The sequence below is a fragment of the Onychomys torridus genome, chromosome 3 (assembly GCF_903995425.1).
Source record: "Onychomys torridus chromosome 3, mOncTor1.1, whole genome shotgun sequence".
NCBI classification, from domain to species: Eukaryota; Metazoa; Chordata; class Mammalia; order Rodentia; family Cricetidae; genus Onychomys; species Onychomys torridus.
The window spans coordinates 125,960,920-125,976,015 of record NC_050445.1 but is presented as its reverse complement, the minus strand read 5'-3'; the positions used below and the strand labels follow the sequence as shown (position 1 = coordinate 125,976,015).

Genomic DNA, 15,096 nt, shown 5'->3' with positions numbered 1-15,096 from the left:
GGCAGAGGTGGGTGGATCTCTGTGAGTTTGAGGCCAGCCTGCTCTACATAGTGAGGTCCAAGACATCCAGGGATGCATAGAGAGACCCTGTCTTTAGAAACAAACTGACAAATGCATCTTTAATCCCAGCATGGGGAGGCAGAGGCAGGAGGATCTCTGAGTTCAAGGCCAGTCTGGTCTCAATGGTAGAGAGCTGGCCTAGCACATGAGGTCCAGCCCCTGGGGAAGGAGAGGGAAGGAAGGGGAAGAGGAAGGGAGATAAAGAATGAATTGATAGAACCATATTCCCTCTGAGGGTACCAGTGAGAGTCTATCCCTTACCTCTTGCTAGCATCTGGGCCCATTGGCACTCTAACTTTGGACCACACGATGCTAGTTTCTGTTATCTGTGGTCACATTGGAGCCCCGTAATAGCATTTAGGGACCACTCCACTGACCCAGGATCACCTATCTGCCACTGTAAGATTCATAGATGAATCAAATCTTGAAAGACCCCTTGATCTCATACATAGGCTCCAGGGATTAGGCTATGGACCTGTCATCTTTAGGAGTGAGCCATTGGCAGCCTACCACACCGTCAATTTGGAAGAAATGCAAACTGAAGCAATATAGACTAGCATTTTCTCACCTATCAGATTGGCACAGAGAGAAAGGAAGGGTGACACCCAGCGTTGGCCCCTGTGCACAGAAGCGAGCACACAGGGCTCTAGGCATGCCCTTGTAAGCGTTTCCGAAAGGGAGTTTGGCAATACCTTGGAAAAATCTTTAAAAGTGCCAATGCTTTGACTCATCCTGTGCTTCTAGGATTCTATACTAAGGAAATAACCTGGAAGAGTGTGTTCACCACAGTGAAAAGCTAGAGACTGTCTTGATGCTCTCTCACAAGGAACTGTCGCATCAAATCAGTTCATTCAGCAGACGCTCTGACCTTGTGGAATTGTGTTTGTTAGTGTTCAAAGAGATGTATAGCACAGGGAAAGTAATAAATTTAAGAAGTATGTGTATGCCAGGCATGATGGCACATGTGTATAATCCCAGCTCCAGGCAGAGACAGGAGAGTCATCAATTCAAAGCCAGAGGTTAGCTTGGGCTATGTAGTAAGTTGAAGGCCAGCCTGGGCTATATCATGTGAAAACTTGTTTCATAAAAGAAATAGGAACTTAAGAGATGGCTCAGCACTTAGAGTTTTATAGAGGACCCAAGTTTGGTTCCTGACACCCATAAGAGGCAACCCAACTGAGTCCCAGGGGATTCGAGACCATCTTTCAGCCTCTGTAGGCATCTGCACTCATGTGTACATACAAGACACTCTTGTCTACCTCCCACGTGCTACCTTGCCAAGTTTTATGCAGTGCTGGGGACCAGATGGAGGGCACATTCTGTGAATGTTGGGCAAGCCCCCGTTACCTGAGTTACATTCCCAGTCCTCTGCATAATCTTCACATGACAACAGAGTACATTTGTCTTAGTTAGGATTACTACTGCTGTGATGAAACATGCAGGTTTCAGATGACTCTATTTTGTGTCAAACTGACATAAAACTAGCCAGCACAGACACCCTAAGAAGGATTCATGCTTGCTATGGCAGCACATATATACTAAAATTGGAAAGATACAGAGAATATGGCCCTTGCACAAGAATAACATGCAAATTTGTGAGGCGTCCCATATTTTTTAGGGGTGGGGGCTATCTCTGACTATGCCTGCTCGTGGACCTGCTTCCTTCTTCTGGATGACCTCATACAGCCTTGATATGAGGGCATGTGCCTAGTTTTCTGACAACTTGATGTGCCAGGTTTGGTTGATAAACGTGGGAGGCCTGCCCTTTACTGAAGGGCAGGGAGTGGCTCTGAGGGAGAGGGATGTGCTGGGGAGAGGCTGGGAGGAGAGGAAAGAGGGGAAACTGTGGTTGGGGTGCAATATATAAGAGAATAAATTTAAAAAAACAACTAAAAAAAAAAGGAAGGAAGGAAGAAAAACTGGGTGGTGGTGGCGCACACCTTTAATTCCAACACTTGGGAGGCAGAGGCAGGCAGATCTCTGAGTCCAACCTGGTCTACAGAGCTAGTTCCAGGATAACCAGGGCTACAAAGAAAAACCCTGTCTTGAAAAAACAAAAACACAAAAAACAAACAAAAAAAGCCAGTGTTTCTCATTACTATAAATTCAACTATCTAAAATATTCTGAATTCAATTCTTTATGCAAAGAATAATAAATTATGATAAATTGCATCTATTCCAGGAATAAGAACTTACTTATCATTCAGAAATTCAATCAGGGCCTATGAGATGGCTCAATAATTAAAGGCAAGCCTAGAGACCAAAATTCAATCCCCAGGACCTCCAGTCACCCTTTGACCTCCACATGCACACACAGATAGACAAGATAGATAGATAGATAGATAGATGATGGGCAGAGAGAGGGAGGGGGAGGGAGAGAGAGAGAGATAGTAAAATTTTAAATTGTTGGGGGCTGAAGAGATGGCTCAGAGGTTAAGAGCACTGGCTGTTCTTCCAGAGGTCCTGAGTTCAATTCCCAGCAACCACATGGTGGTTCATAAAACCATCTGTAATGGGATCTGGCGCCCTCTTCTGGCCTGCAGGGATACATGCCAGCAGCACAAACAAAACAAGAAAAATTGTTTTAATCGTTAAATACATTTACTGAATTCCTAGAAATAAGATCAACAAATGCTGTATGAATGTGGTGCTGGAGAAGTGTCTCAGCAAACAGGAGAAGAGGCTGCTCTGGCGGAGGACCCAGGTGTGCCTCCCGGCACTCACTGGTTCACAAGCACCTGTAAGCCCAGTTCTGTCCTCAGGGAGCCAGGCACCCAGGCAAAACACGCACACATATGAAATATTTTTAAAAAGATTTTAATGAATCCCTCAACTACAAACAAAAGATGAAGGTGTTTTATTTTCACAACTGAAAGACGTAGTATGATCAAAATATTAATTCTCCCCAGATTGATACATACATATAATACAATGTTAATTAAAAACACCTCAGTCCATTAAAAACTTCACAGTTATTATGTTGTTTTTGGATTTTTTCCCTCTCTCTTTGTGTGTGTGTGTGTGTGTGTGTGTGTGTGTGTGTGTGTACATATATTCATATATTGACAAGCTGATTCCAAAAGCAGGTTTCATGGGTCTTTTAAATATTTATTTTTAATTATGTGTATTGTAAACATTTTCTTTTTCTTTCTTTTTTTAACTTTGTGGATCTTTGATGACCTGGGAGAGATAACCAGGACGCTGTAAGCGTCTGAGAGATTGTATGCAAACAAGCAATCCCAAACCCATTCAGGTACCCCATTTATTGCCATCCTAAGGCAATGTCCCCTGTCCCAGTCTCAGGGACCACACTCCTGACAGCTGCCTAAGCTGGAGCCTGAAGCTAGCAACTCAACCTGCTGGACCAGTTCGCCTGGCTTCTCCCCTTCCTGCCCTGAAAAGCTCAGTGAAAGTTTGCCCTGCTTTCTCCTCATTCCTGCTCCAGGCTGACTCAGGTGCTTTCCCATGAGCCTCTGGGGTGTGCGGCCTGTCCCTTCCTTTTAAGTACTTGGAATCACAAGCCCTTTTCCATGGCATTTGTGTACCTGATAATAAAACCTACATTTAAAGACGATATGGGGACATCCCCAGGAATCTCATGCCGGGTGCAGCCAGAGGAGGAGCTTGTCTCCCGCGGGGATTTCTTTCTGACCACTCCTCAGACCGTCTTGTCTTGCGGGAGAGCTGAGACAGTGATGGGTCAGCGGTGGGCAGGACCACACCTTGAACGGACTGCTTACTTATATGGACCCCTCGCTTCTATTTGTACCTAAACTTCATTCCGGGACCCCAAAGATGGACTTGGAGGAATCACTTGACCTCACTGTTCCTCTTCCCGATGTGGCCACTGGATAAATCGTGTTTATTTGCTTTTCACTCTTATCTCCTGAGGACAGGTACCTGGGTTAGCATGTTAAAGCTCCTGGAGCCCAGGCTCTGACCCTGACAACTCTGGTAAGGGTTTTTCTCTAACCCCCAACAGCTCCAGTAATAACCTCTTGGAAGAAGGATGAGGTTTGAACTAAGCTGTCTGGCTGAAAAGCCGCCTGCCCTGCGCAGTGTGTATTGAACCCAGGTGTCCCGGCCTCTCGGCCCCAGGAATCAGCAGTGGATTTCTACCAGCTCATGTTCCCTTCCCTGTGCCATTCCTGAAATAAATCAAGTCCAATAACCTTCTCAAGCTAGTGTAAACTTACCGAAACCCTCTGGCTGGAATGAACCTTAACCTGCCAGTCCCACCTGGTCTTGTCACGGCTCCTCTGATTCTTCTCTTTGAGGTTCTGTTCACTCTCCTCTAGTACCTACCGACTCTCCCCAGAGGCCCAGGCCAGCATCTAGACATCCCTGTTCTGCTTTCTGGATCCAAACAGCCCCAATCTCTCTCTCATCTTTATTATTATTTTTATTCTTTTCCTTATAGTGAAAATACTTTTTTTCCTCGAGTAATATATCCGGATTATGGTTTTGTTCTCCCTCTACTCCTCCCAGTCGTTGCCCATCTCCCCTCCCGTCCAGATCCACTCCCTTTCTGTCTTTATTAGAAAACGAAAAGGCAGCCAGGCTTGGTGGCACACACCTTTAATCCCAGCACTCGGGGAGGCAGAGGCAGGCGGATCTCTGTGAGTTCGAGGCCAGCCTGGGCTACAGAGCGAGACCCAGGACAGCCAGAGCTGTTACACCGAGAAACCCTGTCTTGGAAAAACAAAATAAATAATAGAGTTGACCAATATTTTTTACTAGAAAATCAAGTAAAGTGGTAACAAGGAGAGTGCAGAAGGAGCTGGCTGTGGGCTCACCCCAGTAACTTAACACTTTAAAGGCTGGGGCAGGGAAGTTGTATGAGTTTGAGGCCAGCCCCCTGAAAAGGGGGGAAAAACAGCTGGGGACCCGAGGATGTAAAATGCTTGCCTAGCATGTGTGAAGCCTTACATTTCTTCCTGAACAATCAAAAAAAAAAAAAAAATCATAGGAATAGAAGGGTTTATGAAGTCTAAACACACACACACACACACACACACACACACACACACACACACCACTTCCCACCCACTTCCTTCCTGAGGTGTGGTTTTACAGTATCTTTTTTTTTTTTTTTTTTTTTTTTTTTAGTTTTTGGTTTTTCGAGACAGGGTTTCTCTGTGTAGCTTTGTGCCTTTCCTGAAACTCACTTGGTAGACCAGGCTGGCCTCGATCCGCCTGCTTCTGCCTCCAGAGTGCTGGGATTAAAGGCATGCGCCACCACTGCCCGGACTTTTTTTTTTTTTAAGATTTATTATTTATACAGTGTTCTGTCTACATGCCAGAAGAGGGCGCCAGATGCCAGATCTCATTACAGATGGTTGTGAGCCACCATGTGGTTGCTGGGAATTGAACTCAGGACCTTTGGAAGAGCAGCCAGTGCTCTTAACTGCTGAGCCATCCCTCTCTCACACACATATGAGGGGTTTATATATAATCCTTGAAGGTGCATGCGTGCGCGTGTGTAAAACTCTTGAGGTTCTGCCATCATCTCTAAATCTGAGACTATTTGATGTTGTTGTTGCTCTGTTTTGTTCTGTTTGAAGCTGGCCTGGAACTAACAGTAGTTCTCCTTCCAGCACAGCTGGCTGTTTAGTTGAAGGATGTAACAATATAGCAACAGTGATGCAAAAGTGGCTCACAGTAGGAGCCAGGTGGCTCCGGCGTTTAAAGCATTGGCTGTGCAAGCCTGAAGACTTGGATTTCCCGACCCCATTGCGGAAGGAGAGAACCGATTCCCAAACGTTTCCTCTGCCCTCCACACATGTTCTATACCCTGAATTTCATCCGTTAGGCTAGGCTGGCCAGCCAGCGAGCTTCAGGGACTTGCCTGTCTCTAAGCCTTCCCACACATACCAAACGGGGATTACAGGCTAGTGTTGCCATGCTTGACTTAAAAAAAAAAAGTTATTTTCATTTTTAAGTGTGTGTGTGTGTGTGTGTGTGTGTGTGTGTGTGTGTGTGTGTATTTATGCACATGAATACAGATGCCCTAGGGAACCAGAGATGGTGTTGGATCCCCCTGGAGCTGGAATTATAGGCATCTGTGAGTCACCTGATGTGGGGATGCTGTGAATTGAACTTGGGTCCTCTGTGAAGGGATAAGCTGTCTTAACAGCCAAGCCATCCTTCCAGTATCCATGCCTGACTTCGTTTGTTTGGTTTTGTTTTTTTGTTTTGTTTTGTTTTGTTTTTGTTTTTTTGTTTTTAGAGGCAGGGTTTCTGTGTAGCCCTGGCTGTCCTGGAACTCACTCTGTAGACACCAGGCTGGCCAGAGATCTGCCTGCCTCTGTCTCCCAAGTGCTGGGACTAAAGGCGTGTGCCACCAACGCCCAGCAACCATGCCTGACTTTCATATGCGTTATACTAACAGTTTAAACCTGTGTCTTTGTGTCTGTGTGGCAAGCACTTTACCAAGTGGGCCACCCCCAGCCCCTAATGGCATCTTGAGGGGTAACTCTGAAGGACTATTTCTAGACATCACCAAACTTTTCCAAATGTGGTGCCAGCTTGAGACAGAGTGCACAGTATGGTAGGAGTCCTCATCTGCTCACTACTCACCTACTGTGGTCACAACGAATATTTCCAGCTATGTCCTTTCATCTTTTTCCAAATATCAAATTAAATAATTTTATGGTTGGCTGAAGATTGGAACAAGAGCACACAGCCTGCTTATTCTGTGAGTTAAAGGGTTTTTCCCATCTATAAACTGTGCCGAATCATCCAATAGATGAGTGTTAAGTATTCTTTACATTTTAAAAATCAAGTTGAGCAATCTGCTGCCTTTCCCATTCTGTGCAAGGTCAGCTGAAAGTCATGGGGATTCAAGCACACCTCTGGTTCTGAAAACATCAGCTTAGCATCTGGAATGAGTTTCTTCATCTTTAAGACAAGAAGACAACAGTCATAAATGTCCTATGTGTTCCTCATTATACAAACGAGGCTGCTGTAAGGGCACCTGGTCCTACTGGGGAATGACAATTCATCAAATGGTATTGGGAGCTGGAGAGATGGCTCAGTGGTTAAGAGCACCGGCTGCTTTTCCGGAGGACCCTGGTTTTATTCCCACAATCACATGGTGGCTCAGAACCCTCTCAAACTCCAGTCCCAGGGGATATGGCACCTTCTCCTGGCCTCTGTGCAGGCCAAACATTGATACACAAAATATGAAATAAAAATGTAAAAAAAAATCTAGAGAGAAAAATGGCTTATTATTTACTATTTCCTCCCAACAAATGAGCTTTCCTTTCTGAGTGGGCTCTGGGCTTTCTGACTTCCCAACTCATTTGTGTTACTGTTCTTTGCAAAATTAGACATGATTAATTTTTTTAAAGATGTATTTATTTATTATACATATAATATACATACATACATATACAGCATGTATGACCAGGAGAGGGCACCAGACCTCATTACAGATGGTTGTGAGCCACCATGTGGGTGCTGGGAATTGAACTCAGGACCTCTGGAAGAGCAGTCAGTGCTCTTAACCTCTGAGCCATCTCTCCAGGCCTGACATGATTAATTTTTCCTGTCTAATTTTGAAGGAGCAGATGACTCCTCAGCACTTTGCTCACATCAAAATTTAAAAATTGCTCCAGCATTTTGAAAATGGGACCCATCCTGCAGATACGCATGCACACACAGATTGGTAAAAAGTGGTTTTTTTTAGAGCGTTCAAAGGACAACCCAATTTTGATGTTAATTTACCAGTTCCATTTCTTGGCATGCTTGCCTCATTTCTCCTTTCCTTCCTGACTCTCTTCACCCACCCAAAGTGCATTCTACTCTACACAGCATATTTTACTCCTGCATCTCATTTTGAGACAGGGTCTCATGTAACCCAAGCTGGCCACAAACTCCTTGTTTAGCAGAATATGACCTTGAATTCTAATAAATTAAGAGTAATGGGTCCCAGCAGGGTGCAGTGGCACAGGCCTTTAATCCTAGCACTCAGAAGGAAGAGGTAGGAGGATCTCTGTGAGTTCAATACTAGCCTGGTTTATATAGCCAGTTCCAGGACAGCCGAGGCTACATAAAGACCCAGACTCAAAACAAACAAACAACCCCCCCGAAAAGAAAGACAGAAAAGAGCCGAGTAATGGATCCCATTGTCACCCAGCCATTATCACACTTTCTTGTGAGAAGTTGAGTTTCTTGGTTAGAGACAGTGTACATATTGGTAGATCACTCTACAGGCCTTGTGCACTGTCCAACATTTGGGAGGCTAAAAAGATAAGGATATATTTAGAAATTGGGTTATGTCCAGTGAGGATGAAGAATTACTTCTTCCACTCTCATAACAGGAGCCTGGTAATCAATCATCTTGTACCAAGTGACTGGTTAGGTACTGAACTGGGCACTCAGTATTTTAGTCTCTGTTGCAGGCAATTGGCCAACAGCAGTAGTTACGCCAGCCTTGGTGACTAAGAGCTCAATTTGTTGTTTGTTTGTTTTTTCAAGACAAGGTTTCTCTGTGTGGTTTTGGTGCCTGTCCTGGATCTCACTCTGTAGACCAGGCTGCCCTTGAACTCACAGAGATCCACCTGGCTCTGCCTCCCGAGTGCTGGGATTAAAGGTGTGTGCCGCCGCCGCCACCTGGCTATGAGCTCACTTTTAAAAATTATTCCTTTTTTTTTTTTTTTTCAAGACAGAGTTTCTCTGTGTAACAGCCCTGGCTGTCTTAGAACTCACTCTGTAGACCAGGCTGGCCTTGAACTCACAGAGATCTGCCTGTCTTTGCCTCCCTTGTGCTGAGATCAAAGGCATGTGCCACCACAACCTAACAAAAAGTATTACATTATTTATTGTTTTTGTGTGTGTGTGCACATGTGTATGTGTGTGTGCATGTGTGTGTATGTGTGTGTGCATGTGTGTATGTGAGTGTGTGTGTGTGTGTATGTGTGTGCATGTGTGTATGTGAGTGCGTGTGTATGTGTGTATGTATGTGGCTGCTCCTTTACCACAGCATGTGTCTTAGGGCTTACTATTGCTGTGAAGAGACACCACGACTAAGGCAACTCTTATAAAGGAACATGATTGTGGTGTCTCGGTTACAGGTCAGAGGTTCAGTCCATCATGGCAAGGAGCATGGTGGCGTGCAGGCAGACATGATACTGGAGAAACAGCCTAGTGTCCTTAGTGTCCTACATCCTGCAGACAACAGGAAGTCAACTGACTGTCACACTGAGTGAAGCTTGAGAGAAAGACCTCAAAGCCCGCCCCCACAGCGACCCACTTCTAACAGAAGGTGTGGTCCAGATTAAAGGTGTGCCCTCCAGCCTCGAGGTCTAGATTAAAGGCGGTGTGTCATCCAGCCTCCTCCAACAAGACCACACTTCCTCCAACAAGGCCATACCTCCTAATAGTGCTATTCTCTATGAGCTAATGGGGGCCAAACACATTCAAACCACCATAGCATGTTTGTGAAGGTCAGAAGACAACTTGGGAGTCACTTCTCTCCTTCTACCTTGTGGATCCTGGGGACTGAACAGAGTCATCAGGCTTGACAGCAGGTGTCTCTACCCACTGAGCCATCCTATTGGCCCACAGCTTATTCTTACCATTTAGAGGATCATCTAGGGAGGGGGAGCCTCTACTGAGAAAATGTCACCATCAGATTGGCCTCTAGGCAAGCCATATTTTCTTGATCGATTACTGATGTGGAAGGGCCCAGCCCACTGTAGGTGGTGCCACCCCTGGGCAGGAGGTCCTGGGTGGATAAGAAAGTAGACTGAGGGAGCCATGGGGGGCAAGCAATAAGCAGAGTTCCTCCATGGCCTCTCTCCAGTTCCTGCCTCCAGGTTCCTGCTCTGAGTTCCTCTCCTGACTGCCCTTCATGATGGGCTAGAAGCAGAAATAGACTCTTCCCTCCCCAAGTTGCTTTTGGTCATAGTGCTGATCACAGAAACAGAAGGCAGATGAGAACACAAGTCATGCTTATTTATTTTGTCCCAGACTGTAAAGGCTTCTATGTGGCAGCAGAGCTGCAAGAGAAAGCCTGTGACCTGTGACTGAAAACGTTTGCTCCCACCCTCTGTGTACAGAGAAAGTTTGCGGACGTCAGTGTGTTCCTTTCCCGTGCTGCTCTGACCTTTGGTTCTTCCTTCTACATCTTTAGCCAATTAAGCTGTTAGCTGCTACCTTTATTCCTGTGTATGAATGTTCTCTCTCTCTCTCTCTCTCTCTTTCTCTCTTTCTCCCCCTCCCCTCCCCCAGTTGTAACCTAGGCTGGTCTTGGTCTCCATATATAGCAGAAAATGACATTGGACTTCTGATTCCCTTGCCTCCACCTACTACCTTGCTTGTTTGTTGTTGATTTATTTTTGAGGTGTTAGAAACTGAGCCCAGGGCTTCAAATATGCTAGGCAAGCACTCTACCAACTAAGTTACATTGAAATCTAGGATTGTTTCTTGACTTTAAAAAAATTATTATTTATTTTATGTGTATTTTGCTTATTGTAGAGGTGTGTGTGTGTGTGTGTGTGTGTGTGTGTGTGTGTGTACCCTGTGCATGCAAGCACTGCCCTCAAAAGCCAGAGGGAAGTATTGAATCCCCTGGAACTGGAGTTACAGACAGTTGTGAGGTACCATCTGGGTGCTGGGAACCAAACCTAGTCTTCTACAAGAGTAGCAAGAGCTCTTAACTGCCAAGCCATCAATCATTCTAGCTCCTTAAGTACACACATACACACACATACACACATACACACATACACACACACACACACACACACACAGTGTATGCAATCCTAAGACCGCATGCATGTAGGCAAGTGCTGTCCCATTGAGCTGAGCCTTAGTTTCCAAGAAAGCAGGCTGCTGTGGCAAGCTACAACTAGCAAGCTCCAGTGAGCGGACTGTCTCCTCCCTTACAGATCCAAACTCAGGTCCTCGTGCTCTTGCCCAAGCATTTCACCAACTGAGCCATCTCCCCAGCCCCAGGTCCTCATGTTTATATAAACTGATGATCTGACCGTAGATAGTAGGTGATAAATGGCAAAGATACTTGACTCTTGACATAATAGAAGATGTACAAATTAAAATCACACAGAGATAACATTTTATCCCACTATCAGATAGGCAAAATTCCAAAACGTTGACACCAGGCACTGTGAGGACTCCAGGCTCTCATATACATTGTTCATGGAGTGCGAAATGACATCATCTCTTTGGAAGGAAATTGGCACTAGCCACCAGAATTGAACCTGCCTTCCTTTACCCTTCTACTCAGCAATATTGCTTCCAGGAATCTGTCCCATGAGTCACTGGCAGAGCCAACAAACGGCCCACAACCCAGGCAATTCATGGTCACATTTCCTGTGACAACAGAAGATTACAAACCACCCAAAAGCAGCGTGGGAACTGGTGTGCTATATATAGCTGGTAGCAAGAAGTCATTGCAGGGTCAGGCAGTGGTGGAGTGTAACAACTTTAATCCCAGCTATTGGAAGGCAGAGACAGGCGGATCTCTGAGTTTGAGGCCAGCCTGGTCTACAGAGTGAGTTCCAGGAAAGGCGCAAAGCTACACAGAGAAACCTTGTCTCAAAAAACAAAAACAAAAACAAAACAAAACAAAACAAAACAAAAAAGTGTAAACCGGGAGGTGGTGGCTCACGCCTTTAATCCCAGCACTTGGGAGGCAGAGGCAGGTGGGTCTCTGTGAGTTCCAGGACAGCCAGGATTATTACAGAGAGAAACTCTGTCTTGGAAAAAAAAACAAAAACAAAATGTATACCTTATCTGCACAAAGAAACAAAGAAAGCCTAACAGTCTATTTCCTAATATCTATACTCAACAGGAATGTGTGTGTGTGTGTGTGTGTGTGTGTGTGTGTGTGTGTGTGTGTGTGTGTAGTATGAGTGGTGCATGCATATGTGTGGGTGTGCATGAGCAGGCCAGAGCAGGATGTCTACTGTTTTCCTCTCTCACTCTCGGCCTTGTTAACTTGAGACAGTCTATATTGAACCAGAGACTTGCTGGTTCAGTGAACTAAAGCCAAGCCTGACTTTCTATGTAAGCTATGGAGATTCAAACTTTAGGACCTCAGGCTTGCAGAGGAAATGTTCTTAGCCACTGAGCCATCTCTCCAGCCCTTCCACAGAAACCCCTAAATCAACTTTTAGGTCTCAGAGAGCTCCTGAATGAACACTACACTATACTTATGGCTCATGGTATCTTTTATTTTATGTGTTTGAGTGTTTTGCCTGCATATATATAAAATGTGCCCACGTAAGCCAGAAGGTGTTGGCTGGAACTGGAGTTGAATTGAACCCAGTACCTCTGCAAGAACCACCAGTGCTCTTAACCACTGAGCCATCTCTGCAGCCCGGCTCACAGTGTCTCAGATGACAGTAAGACGGACGCACTCGCTGGGCAGTGACGGCGCACGCCTGTAAACCCAGCACTCGGGAGGCAGAGGCAGGTGGGTCTCTGTGAGTTCGAGGCCAGAACGAACTGGTCTACAGAGCTAGTCCAGGACAGGCTCCAAAGCTACAGAGAAACCCTGTCTTGAAAAAACAAAAAAACAAACCAACCAACCAACCAACAAACAAAAGACAGCTGCACTCAGCAGATGTCAGCTGCTTACGAAGGAGACAGCCGTTTCCTGGTGTCCGTGGCTTTATTAGCATTCCTTCCCCTCAGTTCCTCCAATGCACTGAGAGTGTGAACACAAGCCAGCACTTTAGGCGAGGAAATCCTTAGTCCCTCAACCAAATAAAAATCCAGCCAGGTATGGTCACTCACAAGTGTAATCCCAGCACTAGGGGGCAGAGGCAGGAGGCTTGCCGCAAGTTCTCAAGGCCAGACTGGTCTACATAGCCAGTTCCAAACAAGCCAGAGCTGCAGACAAGCCTTTCCAAACAAAGAAACAGAACATGCAGGGCGGTGGCGGTGCAGGCCTTTAATCCCAGCACTCGGGAGGCAGAGGCAGGCGGGTCTCTGTAAGTTCGAGGCCAGCCTGGGCTACAGAGTGAGTTCCAGGACAGGCTCCAAAGCTACACAGAGAAACCCTGTCTCAAAAAACAAAACAGACAGACAAACAAACAAACAAACAAAGAAAAAAAAGAAACAGCACACTTGATTATTTTATATTGTAAGATTAAAGTCTTATTAAAAGACTACTGGGGGGTGGTGGCACACACTTTTAACCTCAACACTAAGGAGGCAGAGACAAATGGATTTCTGTGACTTTGAGGGTAGCATAGTCTACAGAGAAAGTTCCAAGACAGCCAGGGCTACACAGAAGAAATGCTGTTTTGAAAAACCAAAACAAATCAGTAAAAACAGGAATAAAGTAAAATAAAAGATGTGGGGGTGGTTACTCAGTGGATAAAGGTGCTTACTGCCAAGCCTGACAACCTGAGTTCGATCCCAGGACCCACAAGGTGAAAGAAGAACATCGACCCCCACGTGGTCCTCTCTGGCTTCCACATCCTGCTGTGCACACATGCCCATGCAACTCATCCAAATAAAGCACTATAAATTAAAAATAAAAAGGGGGGGGGCATCAGGATGGGTTCATGGGTAAAGGTGCTTGCTGCCAAGTTGAACATCCTGAGTTCAGTTCCTGAAATCTACATGGTGGAAGGAGAAAACCGACTCCAGCAATTTATTCTTTGACATCCATAGGCACAGTAGCATGAACGTGCCTACACACATACACAACTAGACAGGTGAATAAAATGTAATGAAAATATTTTTAAAAAGGAAAAAGGAACAAAAGGCTGAACATGTACCTCATGCAGAAGGCCTGCATTGGACCCCAGCACTATAAATAAGGAGATGTGATAAGTGATTTATGTCTGAAACCTAAAAGTGAGCCAGGTGTGATGACTCATATCAGTACTCTCAGCATTTGGGAGGTTGAGGCAGGAGAATTGTCACAAATTCCAGACCAGCCTGGGCTAGAGCATGAGACCTTGTCTCAAAGCACCCAAACCAGTCAATTAAAGAATAATAAAATTGGGCTGGAAAGATGGTTCAGTGATTAAGAGCACTGACTGCTCTTCCAGAGGACCTAGGTTCAAGTCCCAGCACCCACATGGCAGCTCACAACTGTCTGTAACTCAAGATCTGACATCCTCGCACAGACATACATGCAGCAAAACACCAATGCAAATAAAATAAAATAAATAAATTATGAAAAAAAAACATTGTGGGGTAAAAAAAAAATAGAGAGAAAAAAGAACAATAAAATCTATAGGAAAAGTGGCTTTTTCCTGAGGTAGTTCATGGCCACATTTCTTGGGACAACCAGAGTGCTCAAACCCCCTCCGTGCTGTTTGGAAACTGACTGTATGATTAACAACGTACCTTCTGTGACTCCACAGAAGGAGGCACCTGGAATTCCTCCTGCTTTCTGCATGTGTAAGATCTTCTAAAGTTTGCTTTGCTTTGCATGTGGTTTAGAGGACCCAACCCAGGGCCTGCACATGCTGGGCAAATGCTTTCCATCGGAGCCAAAGCCCCAAGCTGGACTCATTTTTAAAATCTCTTTGCTTTTTAGTTTTTTTAGATGGGGTCTCGTGGATCCCAGGCTGCCTTCATATTCTATGAAACCAAGGCTGACCTTGAACTTCTGACCCTCCTGCTCCCTCCTCCCTGGGATGACAGGGTTTCATGCAGTGTAGGGGATGGAACCCCAAACTTCATGTACCCTGGACAGATGCTCTACCTACTGAGCTGCACCCTCAGGGGCATCTTTTTGCCTTTTTGATACAGGGTTTCATGGAGCCTGGGCTGGTCTCCAGCTCGCTATAAACTAAAAGCTGAAGATGACTTTAAACTTCTGGTCCTCCTGCTTCCACCTCCTGAGGGCTGGAATGACAAGGGTGCACCACCATGCCCAATATTGATTTTTTATTGTTTTTGTTTTTTGTTTTTTGAGACAGGTTTTCTCTGTGGAGTTTTGGTGCCTGTCCTGGATCTCGCTCTGTCGCCCAGGCTGGCCTTGAACTCACAGAGATCTGCCTGACTCTGCCCGCCACCCCAAGTGCTGGGATTAAAGGCCTGCAC

At 45.5% G+C, this 15,096-nt stretch overlaps 1 non-coding gene across 1 annotated transcript; it reads left to right on the top strand.

The window, feature by feature from the left end:
• The first annotated feature begins 1,572 nt into the window (after nt 1-1,572).
• Nucleotides 1,573-1,675, top strand: LOC118580935. The gene has a single exon (XR_004944594.1). It is a non-coding gene; the product is annotated as a U6 spliceosomal RNA (small nuclear RNA).
• Nucleotides 1,676-15,096: the final 13,421 nt, after the last annotated feature.